Genomic DNA, 15042 nt, shown 5'->3' with positions numbered 1-15042 from the left:
CTCACAGGGTGCAGTTCTAAGGAGTGCAGTGCACATTCTTTTGCATGTGTGTGCTACCGGCAAAATGTGTATTGCTGTTGTATGTGCCTCTTTATTCTAACTTATGTTTGTGGTATTGTCTTATTTTGTTTCTTCCTTTGTTCACTCAACACTATTTTAAAAATCTCTATGTGTTGTCCTGTGTACACCATCCGACTACCTCCAACAGCTGGCTAGTGCTCTATTATGTGCTTGCGGCCTGGTTTACCCCTCCATTTCCCAGGGATGGCAGAGCAAGGACCGTCTCCGCTTATGCCTCGTACAGAGCTGGGTGAGAATTCCTATGAGAGTCACACCCAGGATCCATCCTTGGTAGGCCACAGTGAGCAGTCTACCTGCATTTCGACAGGGACCTGTCTGACTGCTCCCCAGAATGGCTGCTGAGAATCGGGCCAAGGCTCACCAGCAGCACAGGCAACCCTATCTCTGTGTCTCTCTGCTAGCAGTGGAATTATCCAGTTTTCTAAGTTCTTCCTGTCTGATTAGTCTAAAATGAAACCTCACCATTGCTTGAATTTGCAATTCTGATATCCAACGTATTTGAAACGTTCTTGATAAATGTAATGGCGCTTTGTTTCCTAGTCAGATCTTTTGTCCATTTGACTTGTTCTTATTGATTTGCAGGAGAGTGTCACATAAGGTTCTATTATTCTCATTTTTAGAGATGCAAGAACTTAGTCTCAGTGAGGTTCAGTGACTCGTCCAGGGACATCAGAGAAAGCAGTGAAGCAAATGTTTGAATTCAGAGTCATGCCTCTGAAAGCTGGATATTAGGGAACAATTTGGTGAATTATCTATTAACCTCAGCCTTGTCTTTCTTAACCTTGTCCATCAGGTTGAAAAAACTTCAGAATTTTGATTGTTGAGAAAGAAGATGGCTCAAACCAAAAGAGTGAATTTGTCTTTGATCTATTTGATATCTCCTTTCCTTTCTCTCTCTCTCCCACATTCTTCTTTAGGAAATAGTTTATTTTTCATAAACTAAAACCAAGAGAAGATTAATCACCCCAAAATTCTATCAGTGCTAGATAAGTACTATGCTATGCCAAGAGCCAGCCTCCCTTACACCTTGAAAATATGTATAAGGGGCCGTGCGTGGTGGCTCATGCCTATAATCCCAGCAATTGTGGAGGCTGAGGCGGGCAGATCACCTGAGGTCAGGAGTTTCAGACCAGCCTGGCCAAGAAGGTGAAATCCCATCTCTACTAAAAATATAAAAATTAGCCAGGCATGGTGGCATGTGCCTGCAATCCCAGCTACCTGGGAGGCTGAGGCGGGGGAATCACTGGAACTCGGGAGGTGGAGGCTGCAGTGAGCTGAGATCGCCCCACGGCACTCCAGCCTGGGTGACAGGGCGAGACTCCATCTCAAAAAAAAAAAAAAAAAAAAAAGAAAAAAGAAAAGAAAATATGTGTAAGGTGTCTAGGATGTGCCATCCCCTGTTCTAGAAACCATGAGAAACAAAGAACACAAAATTTCAGTTAGACTGGAGGAATAAGTTCAAGAGATCTGTTGTACATCATGGTAAATATAGTTAATAACAATATGTTGTATACTTGCAAATTGCTAAGAGAGTAGATTTTAAATGCTCTCACCATAAAAAGATAAGTATGTGAGTTAATGCATAGGCTACATAGCTTGATTTAGCCATTACTCAATTTACACTTATATCAAAACAGCATGTTGTATACCATATAGATACACACACAGTTTTTACTTGTCAATTAAAAAGAAAGACCACTTTCCAAAAAAGGTATTTAAAATTAAGTAATCCAGTAAAAGAAACAGAATTTTAAAGGCATTATAATATTTTAAAGAAAATTTAAGTTCTAGTTTGGAAAGTGTTATCTTTGTAAATATTATGGTAGTGATAGTTTATAATTCTATTTCTCTACTTTTCCTGGAATCATATTTCATTGAAACGTATTGATTATATTATTAAAACTGTTAGTTCAGACTTTTTATCTTTATTTAAGTGTTAAACAAAACTCTGAAAAAAATCAGGCTCCTATAAGAGTTAGGAATGTGTTTCATTGCTAAGAACAGAGATCTGAAATAACAGGGGCTTTAGCAAAATGAAGGCTTATTTTTCTTTCCTAAAACATTATGGAAGGCCGGGCATGGTGGCTCATGCCTTTAATCCTAGCACTTTGGGAGGCCTAGGCAGGCAGATTGCTTGAGCCCAGGAGTTCAAGACCAGCCTGGGCAACATGGTGAAACCCCGTCTCTACAAAAAATACAAATAATTAGCTGGGCACGGTGGCACACACCTGTAGTCCCAGGTACCCGGGAGGCTGAGGTAGGAGGATCACCTGAGCCTGGGAGGTCAAGGCTGCAATCAGCTGTGGTCACGCCACTGCACTCTAGCCTGGGTGACAGAGTGAGATCCTGTCTCAAAAATAAAAATAAAATAAAATAAAATGTCACAGTCAGATGTAGTCGGTTCTCATTGGCATGCCGGTATCAGAGAGCCAGGCTCCTTCTGCATTTCTGCTTTGCACCTGGATTTTCATCCTTAAGGTTTCTTCCTGGGTAACAGAGGCCACTGGGGTTCTAGCCTTTTATATTCATGTTTCAAGAAGGAAGAAAGAAGAGAGGAGGACAAAACGGATCTATCTGCCAGTTGAGTAAATATTTTAAATATTTTAAAATAACTTTCTACTTCTTACACGGTGCTGACCTTCTCTGTCTACAAGGGAGCCTGGGAGATGTTTAGCTGCTTTCACAGGCACAATACATTCCTTCTTATTAATTGTTTAATAAGAAGGAAAAAGAACTATTGGGTAGGCAACTAGCAGTATCTGGCACAACTCCTAATTATCTTTTATTCAGTACAAGACCACCCACTGTGAATGTGTACTCAAATATACTGAATAACACCTTAAGACATAACAATTTTAGGCCTGGGCATCATGGCTCACGCCTATAATCCCAACACTTTGGGAGGCTGAGACAAGAGGATCACTTGAGCCGAGGAGTTCGTGACCAGCCTGGGCAATATAGTGAGACCTTATCCCTACAAAAAAATAAAAAATAAAAAGCAAAATTGGTTGGGCCTGGTGGCTTGTGCCTGTAGTTGTCCCTACATTGTCTACTCCTGTAAAATGTCTCTACCAAAAGTGAACCCTGCTTGGCCTATAAGAGGATGTTTTTCTCCTGGCGAGATTTCCGTAGAATTTGGACACATGCTCATGACCAAATTGCCTGAATATTCTTTTAACTAAGTAGAGATGACTGTTTTCCCATGTGACATCTAATGAGTAGCAACAGAGCCACAGCATGAAGGTAGATTTGTCTGACTCCAAAATCTGGGCCTCTAAGTATTCTAATTGGCCTCTCACTTCATTCCATTCTCATCCCACAAAGTTTGAGACTGACAATCCCACTTCTCCAATAAAACCATTCTCTGTAAGTTCTATCAGTCAGGACATTGGGCCCACCCTAACTTTCCAATTTTGACTATGGTGATAGAAGCTTCAAATGGAGAGAAAAAGCTGGGTCCACAGCCTAACTCTTGTGTCTCTGTAGATTATTTTTTACCTGAGGGCTCTCCTTCACCTCCCTACCTATCCCTGCTGCCACCCACAGGCCTTAGAGAGGAAATTGCTACCTTTCATGTCCTGGGTTCAATGGCAACTGAGAGTCTTATGCCCTTATCCCAGCTGAGAGCTGCCTTGACCCTTACACCGGATTTTACTCAGGGCTTGGGAGAAGAGAAACAGGGAGCAAGATGCCGGTGGATGACATGCTGTGCAAGTTACAGGAGCTCACAGTTTAAAGTCCTCAACAAATGGACTACAGTCAGGTCTCCCGCAGGCCCACGACAGAAATCATCTTAACCTGACACCCAGGAGGGTCCTCAGGTATGTCTAGACTCCTTAAATTCTAAAGCCCCAGAGGATGAAGCCAAAAGATTTTGGTTACCTGCCTAAGTATCATCTTAGGAATTTCCAATCGCCTTCCATAGGAACACGTTGTGCTATATCCCAGAAATACCAGAAGGTATCCTAAAACACATTTCTCTCCCATAGAAAAATGTCTAATCATTGAATATCCATTCATTCATTCAGGAAACCCACCTGTGCCCTCTTTCCTGCCTTTGATAGTGCTGGTCTTCTTTCTAAAAGGCTCATCTTCCCCTCTACTTTCTCTGGATGACTCACTCTCATCCTTTATGTCTCAGCTTTAATATTCCTTCTCCAAGAAGCATTCCCAGATACATACCCCTTAATGCCTTGCTCTTCAGCCACTATACATCGTATCCCTCTTTATTTTAATCACCTCTATTTTTGTTACCAGACTCATACATAAGCCCCATGAGTTGAAGAATTGGGCCTACTTCTTCAACATTGTATTTCCAGTTCTTGGCTTAAATAAAGTGTTAGGTACATATTTGATGAATAAATGCATCATGTAGCATAATGCATTGCACATGGCTCTTGATACATGTTGGTTGGATTAAACAAAGTGCTCAAATTCGTTTCTTTTCTCTTTGGCATTTTTGATGTCTTCAGGTAGAATGAGCTTCAAATACTCTATCACATAATTGATTCAAGTTAGTTTCCTCTTTTTTGCCCTGGAAGGAGTTTGGATTATACTGATTTCCTTCCTCTACTCTGCTTATGCACCATGTTTCTGTGAGATGATTTAGTTACATTAAATCAGGGTAGCCATTTAGCCAATGGGACAGTAGAGCATATAAGGCCCTACATATTATTTCTGACTCTGCTCACTACCTTCAGCAACTCACTCAGTGGTCTTCTGTGTCTGTCCATGAATTAAGATGTTCAGTGACCAGCAATTCTTAGAAATTCTTGGGTGCAACTCTTCCCCAATTCTCAATCACATATAATATTCTCACTTCAATCATTATTGGTATACTTGAGGAGAGAAACCCAACCTTATTAAAATGTCTCTTTGAGTGTTGTTGACTGTAAATTTAACATCAGACCACCCACACTCATCCACACTTGGGTAAAAAGTACTCCTGCCAAGCCAAAGATTAATTCAAAGCAAACTCTTACTAATGGGAAGTGTTGAAATTATAAATTTCCCTGCATATGGCTCAAGTTATGATCAGCTTAGCTTTTGAAGTGAACTCCAACTTCCAGTAAGATCGCAGCTGGTGGCACTTCTTTTGGGTTCAGGGAGAAGTTGAATCAGACTATTTATCACCTTTTACAGAATGCTATTAAGCCAGAGTGAGATGTGGGAAGGATCTGTGGATGACCTACCATACGCAATTCTACTCTTCTCTATGTCTTTGATTACCCCTTATATTGAAAAAGAAATACATGAAGGTGATTTTCATCTCTTTATATTTGTTCCTTGTATTTCTAATCTACTAATATTAAAGGATATATTAAATGTGGTTTTAACAAAGCAAGAGATTCTTTACCTATGGAAATACATTCCAGTGGGTTTCTTTTATGGGAAAATAAAACCATAACCCTTGTATAGAGGAATTTCAGAATGATGAATCCGATGACAAGAACAGTTCTGGACAAACACATACCAGGAAACCTCTGTGAGGGAAGACAGTCCTTGTCAACTTGGGTATGCTTTAACATCACACTTGTAGCCTTGAAGTTATCGAAGCTATGTGTAGCTCGCTCTGACAAACTGATCAGAGTGAGCGATGGATATGCCTTTGCCCATATTCTAAGCAGGTAGTGGCTTTTGTTATTAAAAGAAATTTTATATCCTCCTCCCAGGAACTCAGTGCAGGATGCTGATCCCAGAGATAGCACAGCTGGCAGAGAGAACATACGCAAGACCTCAGCTCACATTAAAGAGAAACTTGCAAAATCGAGGAAAGAATCAAATATTATCCCTTTGACTAATATGTAAAAAAGCATCGGCACTTTGCAGGGTGTAGAGAAAGGAAGCAAAGACTCCACAACAACTATATTCAGTGTGGACTGTGTTTTGCATAGGCCATGACTGAAGATCATCTAGAGATAGTCACAGTGTTTTAAAAGTCCCATCCTCGTGCAGAATGGCATGAGACAAGATGTCATGGGACTCGTGGAAGAGAATCAGTGGAATTTGAATGATGCAACAGGAAAAGAGATCCAAGCTATACCGGAATAAAGACTCTTTCTCAAAACACACTGATTAAGGGGTCTGCCTAGATTCTTTGCAAGAACTGAAATTTTATATAAGAATCCCACTACATATAACTTTCAAAGATGTATGCTTTATTGTTTGTTTTTTGAGACGGAGTCTCTGTTGCCCAGGCTGGAGTGCAGTGGTGCGATCTCCGCTCACTGCAAGCTCCACCTCCCAAGTTCGTGCCATTCTCCTGCCTCAGCCTCCTCAGGAGCTGGGACCACAGGCACCTGCCACCATGCCCGGCTAATTTTTTTGTATTTTTAGTAGAGACAGGGTTTCACCATGTTCGCCAGGATGGTCTCGATCTCCTGACCTCGTGATCCGCCCGCCTCGGCCTCCCAAAGTGCTGGGATTACAGGCATGAGCCACCGCACCCAGCCTTGAAGATGAATGTTTTTAAATGTATGTGTGAGTGTATACACATATACATGAATATATGAAAAAATATATATATATATGTGAATGTATATATGTGTGTCAGGTCATTCTTGCATTGCTATAAAGAAATACCTGAGGCTGGGTAATTTATAAAGAAAAGAGGTTTAATTGGCTCACAGTTCTGCAGGTTTTACAGGAAGCATGGTGCTGACATCTGCTTGGGTTCTGGGGAGGCCTCAGGAAGCTCACAATCATGGTGGAAGGTGAAGGGGGAGCAGGCACATCACATTGCCAGAGCAGGAGCCAGTGAGAGAGTGGAAGGGAGAGGTGCCACTAACTTAACTAGATCTCACAAGAGCTCACTCACTATCACAAGGACAGCACCAAGCCATGAGGGATCTGCCTCCATGACCCAAACACCTCCCACCAGGCCCCACCTCCAACACTGAGGATTACATTTCAACATGAGATTTGGGCCAAGACAAATATCTAAACTGTATCAATATATCAATACATGTGTGTATGCATGCCTTGTTAAATATAAAATAATTCTCATTTCAACTGTTCTAAAATTACTCCAGTATATTTATGAAGTATTGAGTTGTAAAATTTCTCAATGTGTTATATACAGGCTTTGAGCAGGGTGGCTCCTACCTGTTTCTTACACTCAGGATTTTAGAACCCAGAGTGGGTTAAAGAGACAAGTGGCCTCCCTTTCATAGTCCTATAAGGATAGCGTTTTATTTTATTTGGATTGACAGCATATTTCATGTATAGTGTGCACTGTGTATGAGTTTTTTTTACTTTAAATCTATGTCAACTAAGATTCAGCAGCTATTTGCCTTCTTTCCCAAAAGAAATATTCTGAAGCCCTTAACCTTTTCACCCCAGCAGTGTGTTGAATTGTGTCCCTCCAAAAGATGTGTCTGTGAAAGTCCTAACCCCTGGTACCTAGAGTAACCTCATTTGGAAATAGGGTCTTTACATTTGGAATCAATTTAAGGTGAGGCCATACTGGATTAGGGTGGGCCCTAAACCCAAAGACAGAGAGTCCCTGCCACCAAGAAGGCTCTCACCAGGTGTGTCCCCACTTGACCTTGGGCTTCCCAGCCTCCTTAACTGTAAGAAACAAATTCTTTTTCTTTTAAATTAACCATTTTAGGTATACACTGTTATTTGCAACAGAAAATAAACTAAAACATGCTTTTTCACATTGAAGCACAGTGTGTAGGGTAATATCTGTGTCATGCCCTTCAACGTCTGCCTTATGCCCTTCAAGGTGCTCCCACGGACAAAGTTGTTGTCTTGGACAAAAACAGAAACAGGACAGAACAGTATGCCTTATATCTGAGAAGAAAATATAACTTGGGCACACAGAAAAGGTTTATTCTCCATTGGCACTAGAACTTTGTCCTCTGTGGTGCAAGGAAAAACTGGGAGGAATATAGAACTGTGCTTTCCAATGGAACTTTCTGCATTTATAATCTGCACCACACAGTACAAGACCCATGAGTCACATGCAGCTACTGAGCACTTGAAATGAGGTTAGAGTGATTTACAAACTGAATTTTGAATTTAATAATTTAAACTTAGACTATGAAGACCCAGAATCTAAACAACATGGTGAGAAGAGACTAGAAGTAGGAAAAACAAATAGAGAACTTAAAATGAAAAGAGGACAAAAATCTATTTAAGTCAAACCCAGAAAAAACTAACAGAAAATAATTGTTCAGGTGGACTAACCAATAAAGTTATACAGATAACTCTTTCTACACTTTTTATGATCATGTTTATCTAATATAAAGTACCTAGAAGGAGAACAATTGTGCTAAATCAGTAATAATGTTAAAAAGAATTTCTGGAATAATTAATCAAATCGGCCAAAATAGATACTCTTGTACATCCAATGGCCACAGTCTTACTGGACTAGATAGAAATCATCATTCTTATGCACAAAAAAATAGACAATTTAATAAAGTGAGGGTATAAGATGAAAATTCAGTAGAAGAAAAAGAAGTGAAAAGCTCCAAGAAAGACTAAAGGAATCATTCACTTTTTAACAGCAATAGCAAAAAAGGGACAGGAAAGAAGAAAGAGAAAAGAATAAGAAGTTGGGGAGGGAGGTTGGAAAGGAGAAAAGGATGAAAGAAGAGCGAGGAAGAGAAGCAAAAGAAGCAAACTCTCATCCATAAATTCAAAAGCTGTTGGCATTTGGAGGCAACATTTGGGAAGTTCCTAAAAGTTGAAGCGGTGTTACTACTTTTGAAAAGAAAACCCCAAGACAGATGGCATGAGGAAATGTCATATGGAGACATCTGAATAGAAAGATGCCAGTTCTTACAGACCAGCTAGAATCTGGAAGTCCTCATCATCTGATATACTTTACAACCAGATTTAGGATCCAGTTGAGAAACTCACGATGGCATACAGGTCACTTGCAATGCTCCCTGAGCTCTCCATCAAAATCAGGAATCCACTTCTGTGAAAACTTGGAGACAATAAATCATTGAATCTGGCCAAATGTATTCTACTAACATTGCTAAAAGAATCATACTGACATCTGTTTTGTTGGGAGTTTGTAATACTGCCTGTGTCTATAGCAGAAAGGAAATGAAATCAGTAAGCTCCCTCAGTTGGGGAGTGGTGAAAATACCCCATATTTTGGAAAGATCTTTGGAAGATCAAAAATCTTTGGAAGACCAAAGACTGCAGGAAACCTGTAACAAATGTAGTCCCTCTTGTGTATTGAGAAATGATTTTAAATTGTGTCAAATTTTATTGCATTTTTTTTTACAAATTTCAATCTATATAGATTTTAATTTGCGCATTTGTGATAATTTATGACGCAAAAAAACACTTGTTTTTTAGAATGACATAGTGAAAGGCACATTTCATTTGAATGCATAGTGTACCATTCTAAAATATCCAAATTTCTTTACAAAGTGCTTGAGCAGTCACATACACATACAGTAATAGCAAAATATATTTACACTCTATAAAGCTTAACATTTTATATCTGACTAAAAAATATATATATTTTAAACTACAAAAAATTAGTGCTTTCTTCAGCTTCATTGTGTAAATAGACCCTGCCTTCTAATTTTTTTAGTGATTTGACTTCAATTAAAAAAAATTCTGTACACTGTGTAGTTACAAAATGCTGTCAGTTTTTAATGCTAAAAGCCTATTTTAGACATTACTTTCTTTGCTATTTGAGAACCGAAAAAGTGAGCAGACTGTACCTCAAAAGTATTTAGTGTTTTATTTTAATGTTGTATTAACGCTGTTTAAATTAAAGCCAGACAATATGCTAACTTCCTCTATTGTCCTTTGCCAAGGAAATTAACTGGCATTTTAAAATAACTTTAAACCACATATTGCTCCCCCTTTCTATAAGATTTACTCCCAAAGGATCTTGGGTAATAAACAATTTGGAAGGTAATATAAATAATCTCTGGACAATTTTAATTGTTCTCAGAGTACAATGAAAAGATGCTAAAACATCCCAGCAAATATTTATAAATGTTTTTAGCTCAACTCTCCATAAATCAGTGTTCTTTTTCATGTTTCTCATAAGATTTACACCTGAACAATTTTTCGGAGATGAGCTCGCTGTGATTAAATAGTTAATTCAGTATGGGTACTTAACAGCTTGCTATTCCTGAGGTATAATCACCCTAACGTGCTAACTGGTGTTAGCTTCTTCTTCTTTTTTTTTTTTTTTTAATTGAAACACGTGAAGATTTGTTTAAAACTACCATTCTAATACTTCTTCAAAAGTGGCTTCTCATTGTACTTCAGCGTAAATATGAGCACCGGGAACAGTTTCATGGAGTTGAAGTTGAGTGAACATCGGCCATGAAAATCCATCACAAATACTTTTGGATCAATAGTCTGTTTTAAAAAAGAAAGAAAAAAACCACTTTTTTATAGTCCCTAGCTTTGCCATATGCCCGCCTTAAGTGGAAGGAAAATTAGTCACTTAAGTATGTTTTACAAAAAGAAAAAAAGGGCTTGGAATGCTTTTTGTAAAACATCGTTAAGTGATTAATTTTCCTTCCACTTAAGGCGGGCATATGGCAAAGCTAGGGACTATAAAAAAGTGGTTTTTTTTCTTTCTTTTTTAAAATAGACTGTTGATCCGAAAGTATTTGTGATGGATTTTCATGGCCGATGTTCACTCAACTTAAACTCCATGAAACTGTTCCCGGTGCTCATATTTACGCTGAAGTACAATGAGAAGCCACTTTTGAAGAAGTCTTAGAATGGTACTTTTAAACAAATCTTCACGTGTTTCAATTAAAAGAAACAAAACAAATCAAAACTCAGAAGCTATTGGTGGCACAGGGAGCAAATGAAGGGTTGCTATTTTTAAGAGGTCTTCTTGTGAGTCAGTCAGCTTGGTTTCGCAGTGTCTAGCAACTTAACACCAATCAGCAGTGTAGTCAAAATCTCTGAACATTTCCTGCTCCTCTTCCGAAAGTATCCTTCGTTCTCGAGGTGGAGTCAGAATAGGTGCTTCTGAGGTAAATTCATCATCGAAATGACTAACATCTTCTCGTCCTCTTATGGTAGGTATAAATGGTGGCTTTACTTTTTTGTCCATCAGAGCGCTCCAATCAATTAGCCAGAAAAATGGGTGCTCTTTTACATCCTCTGCATCTTTCTCAGTAGCCCCAAGGCGCCGCTCAGGATTTCTTCTTAACAGACTTCTCATTATAGAAATGGCTACCGTAGATAAGAACCTTGGATACCTTACTTCACCATTTACAATATTGTCATAAACTTTCTCTTCAACCTCACCAAAAAAGGGAGCGTCACCAACAAGCATTTCATATATAAGCACGCCAAGGGCCCACCAATCTACAGCCCTTGTATAAGAAGTTTCTGTTAATACTTCTGGGGCAAGGTATAGAGGAGTGCCACAAAATGTGCTTGTTCTATCTCCATATCCCATTCCTTCTTTGCAAAGACCAAAATCAGCAATTTTCACAAAGCCCTCTGTATCTAGCAATAAGTTTTCCAATTTCAAATCTCTATGAACAATTTTGTGTTCATGTAAATACTGCAACCCAAGAACTACACAAGCAGCATAAAATACAGCTCTTGGTTGAGAAAAGACATCAGTACAAACGTGCATCGTTAGGTCCCCACCAGCAGCATATTCCATTACAAAGCAAACATGCTGTTTGGTTTGGAAACATGCAAAAAGGTTCATCAAAAAGGGATGCCTTACACTATTCACAGTTTCGAAAATTCTTTTTTCACGCATCAGGTGGCTACTTCATCTCCAGCCACAATATCTCCTTTCTTTAAGGCTTTTATAGCAAACATCTCATTTGTGTGTTTATATTCAGCTAAAAGCACCTTTCCAAATTGTCCTCTTCCCAAGACAGCACAACACCTGAAATCTTGTAGATTAATCTGAAACCTTTGCTGAGATCTATCCTCAAGTTCTTGAATACCACTATATTCTAGGCCTGACTGAGGAGTATCAGGCTTGTATTCAGATTGAGATTTTGGAAGTATATTATTTCTGTCATTCTCAATATCAAAAGCAGTCTCTGAATCCTGTCCTGGTGTATCCAAAACTCTTAATTCAGAAGATTCATCTATTTCTCCAAGGGAAGAAGCTCGTGGTGGGGCTGGAGGAGGTTCAGGCTCAAGATCAAAGTCCAGTTTCACTGCTGTAGAATCACTAGCTGGAGGTGCTAGCTCAGGGATGTGTACATCAACCACTGGCACTGTAGTAGGCACAGGAGCTTGAGGGCTGAAGGTGCCAGCATGATTTACTGTAGGAATAGCTCTTCTTACTAGCCGTCTCCAAATGGCAATAATAATATTCATTTGAGGAACTCTGAGAAATCTTTTACCTGGAGTCCTTGGGCAATCTTTAATACCTTCTGGATCTGATACAACATATATGCATTTAATTCCTGCAGCTTGTGATGTCGTTCTTCTAATTTTTTATTTGATTTTTTCAAAATGTTGTCCACATAAGCCAAACTTTTTTTATCTGTTGTGACTTTCCTCAGATTTTCTGCTCCGTCTTTGATTTTCAGTTCTTTCCTTATTTCTCTCTTAATTCGATCCTTGATATCTTCCAATTTCTGCTGCACCATTGTATCTGAAAAGTCTAATTTTTGAACAGCACTCACATTCTCAGAAAACGGAAGACTTCGGGAATCCCCCTGCAGTTCCGTGAGCAGAATCTCCCCCCGTTGGGGGTTGGACGCCATCGCGCTCCGGTATGGACTCCGCACTGGACGCGGCCGCCGCTGACGAAGGGAGCCTTCAATCTATTGTTGCTAGGAGAACAACGAGGGTCACTATTTGGCACATCTGGAGTCCTTGGGCAATCTTTAGTATCTTCTGGATCTGACACAACAATATGTGCATTTAATTCCTGCAGCTTGTGATGTAGTTCTTCTAATTTTTTATTTGATTTTTTCAAAATGTTGTCTACATAAGCCAAACTTTTCTTATCTGTTGTGACTTTCCTCAGATTTTCAGCTCCCTCTTTGATTTTCAGTTCTTTCCTTATTTCTCTCTTAATTCGATCCTTGATTCATCCAATTTCTGCTGCACCATTGTATCTGAAAAGTCTAATTTTTGAACAGCACTCACATTCTCAGAAAACGGAAGACTTCGGGAATCCCCCTGCAGTTGCCTGAGCAGACTCTCCCCCCGTTGGGGGTTGGACACCATCGCGCTGGTATGGACTCCGCACATGGACGCGGCCGTGGCGGCCACGGCGAAGGGAGAAGGCGGGACGGAGCTCGGAGTGGGGGTGAGGAGAGGGGAGAGAAAGAAAAAAAAACAACTAGGGATTCATGGAGGCGCAGCCCCTGCGGGAGGCGCGGCTTATTCCGTCTGGTTCATCCAGAGAGGCGGGGAACGAGGGCACTCCTAGCGGGCTTCCTCTCACTGCCTGCCGGCCGCCACCACCGCCCACACTGGAATGTTGGTCTAGTTGCTCTGGGTGACACCACAATCCGCCTCAAGCTTCTGTGTTCCGAGCACTGCGGCCACCTATTGCATTTTTTTAAAAACTTGGAGTCAATGACATGGATGACCAGTTAATCAAGGCTGCCCACTTGGATGCCTTTTTTCATGTCTCTGAAAATGCAGAGAATTCATCGAACATTCACTAAGCATCTAGAGCCGGGAATGGTGTGGACACTTATTAAATTATTGCTGAATAAAATAGTAAACCACACTTACTTAGAGGCTGGTCTTGCAGATATTACAGAAACACTTGTCAATCATAAAACAAGATGCATGTGTTCTTATAACCTGCTGACCAGTTTATCAAAGTTCTCCTCAGAGTCTTCCTTAGGTAATTGCCCTCTATTCAGCTGGTTTCCCTAGCAACAGCTGACATCCTGAGAAAGGCGGCTGTGGCTCTGCCTCAGCTCCATCCATTGCTCACTCTAGTGGGTTTCTGTAATTTTCCGTAGCAGCAGCACCTATGTTCGTGTTGTATTATCTTCTCATTGTTCTTGTGAATTTTTAAAAAATAAGGGTGGGTTATATATACAGTTTGACTCATTTCCATTAAAAACAATTAAAATGATTGATAAAATGAAAACAAACAAAAAATTCACCATCATAAATATGTCTCCAAGCTGGCAAGAAAGTAAGGAATCCTCAGATTAAAAACTGAATCGAGACAGGCACCCAGAAACAAAAGCAGAGACAACTTTTGCATTGAGGATATTTGCCATGAATTTGAGCCTGGGTGCGCAAGGTCTTGCAGGATATGGAAAAACAGAGACAAAGACTAGGGCCCAACCAGGTTGTGATTTAATAGAAACCCCACCCCCACATATAAACCCTGGACCCCAAAGCCTATACCCTACAAATAAACATGCTCTCTGCCCCTCTCCCCAGGGGACAGTGAGGACACATACTATCTGGAGTCACTGACTGTATTAGTCTGTTTTCACGCTGCTGATAAAGACATACCTGAGATTGGGTAATTTAAAAGAAAAAGAGGTTTAATGGACTCACATTTCCATGTGGCTGGGGAGGCCTTGCCATCATGGTGGAAGGCAAAAGCCATGTCTTACATGGCAGTAAACAAGAGAGAATGAGAACCAAGGAAAAAGGGAAACCCCTTATAAAACCATCAGATCTCATGAGATTTAGTCACTACCAAGTGAACCGTATGGGGGAAACTGCCCCCATGATTCAGTTATCTCCCACCAGGTCCCTCCTATAACCTGTGGGAATTATGGGAGCTACAATTCAGGATGAGATTTGTCAAGATGAGATATAAACCATATCACTGAGTACACAGGGAAAGTCTCCTTTGGGAATTTGCAACTATACACTGGCCCTCACATGGTTTGTAACCCAAATTCACACAATCTATGTTGTCTAAAAAACATACCATCAAAAATGTAGTTTAAAGTGATCCCAGGCTGGTAGTAGTGCTGCTTGCCTAGCGGAACCAAGTGCAGTTCTTTTCTGGAAGAACTACCTTGCTTCTAAAAACAGAAGGTAAGA

General features: G+C 40.1%; 1 pseudogene; it reads right to left on the bottom strand.

The window, feature by feature from the left end:
- Positions 1–10881: 10881 nt before the first annotated feature.
- Positions 10882–13239, bottom strand: LOC115835072 (annotated as a pseudogene).
- Positions 13240–15042: the final 1803 nt, after the last annotated feature.

Source organism: Nomascus leucogenys, chromosome 5, assembly GCF_006542625.1.
Source record: "Nomascus leucogenys isolate Asia chromosome 5, Asia_NLE_v1, whole genome shotgun sequence".
NCBI lineage: Eukaryota > Metazoa > Chordata > Mammalia > Primates > Hylobatidae > Nomascus > Nomascus leucogenys.
Note: the sequence above shows the minus strand (reverse complement) of the source record. Positions and strands in the feature narration are given on the sequence as shown.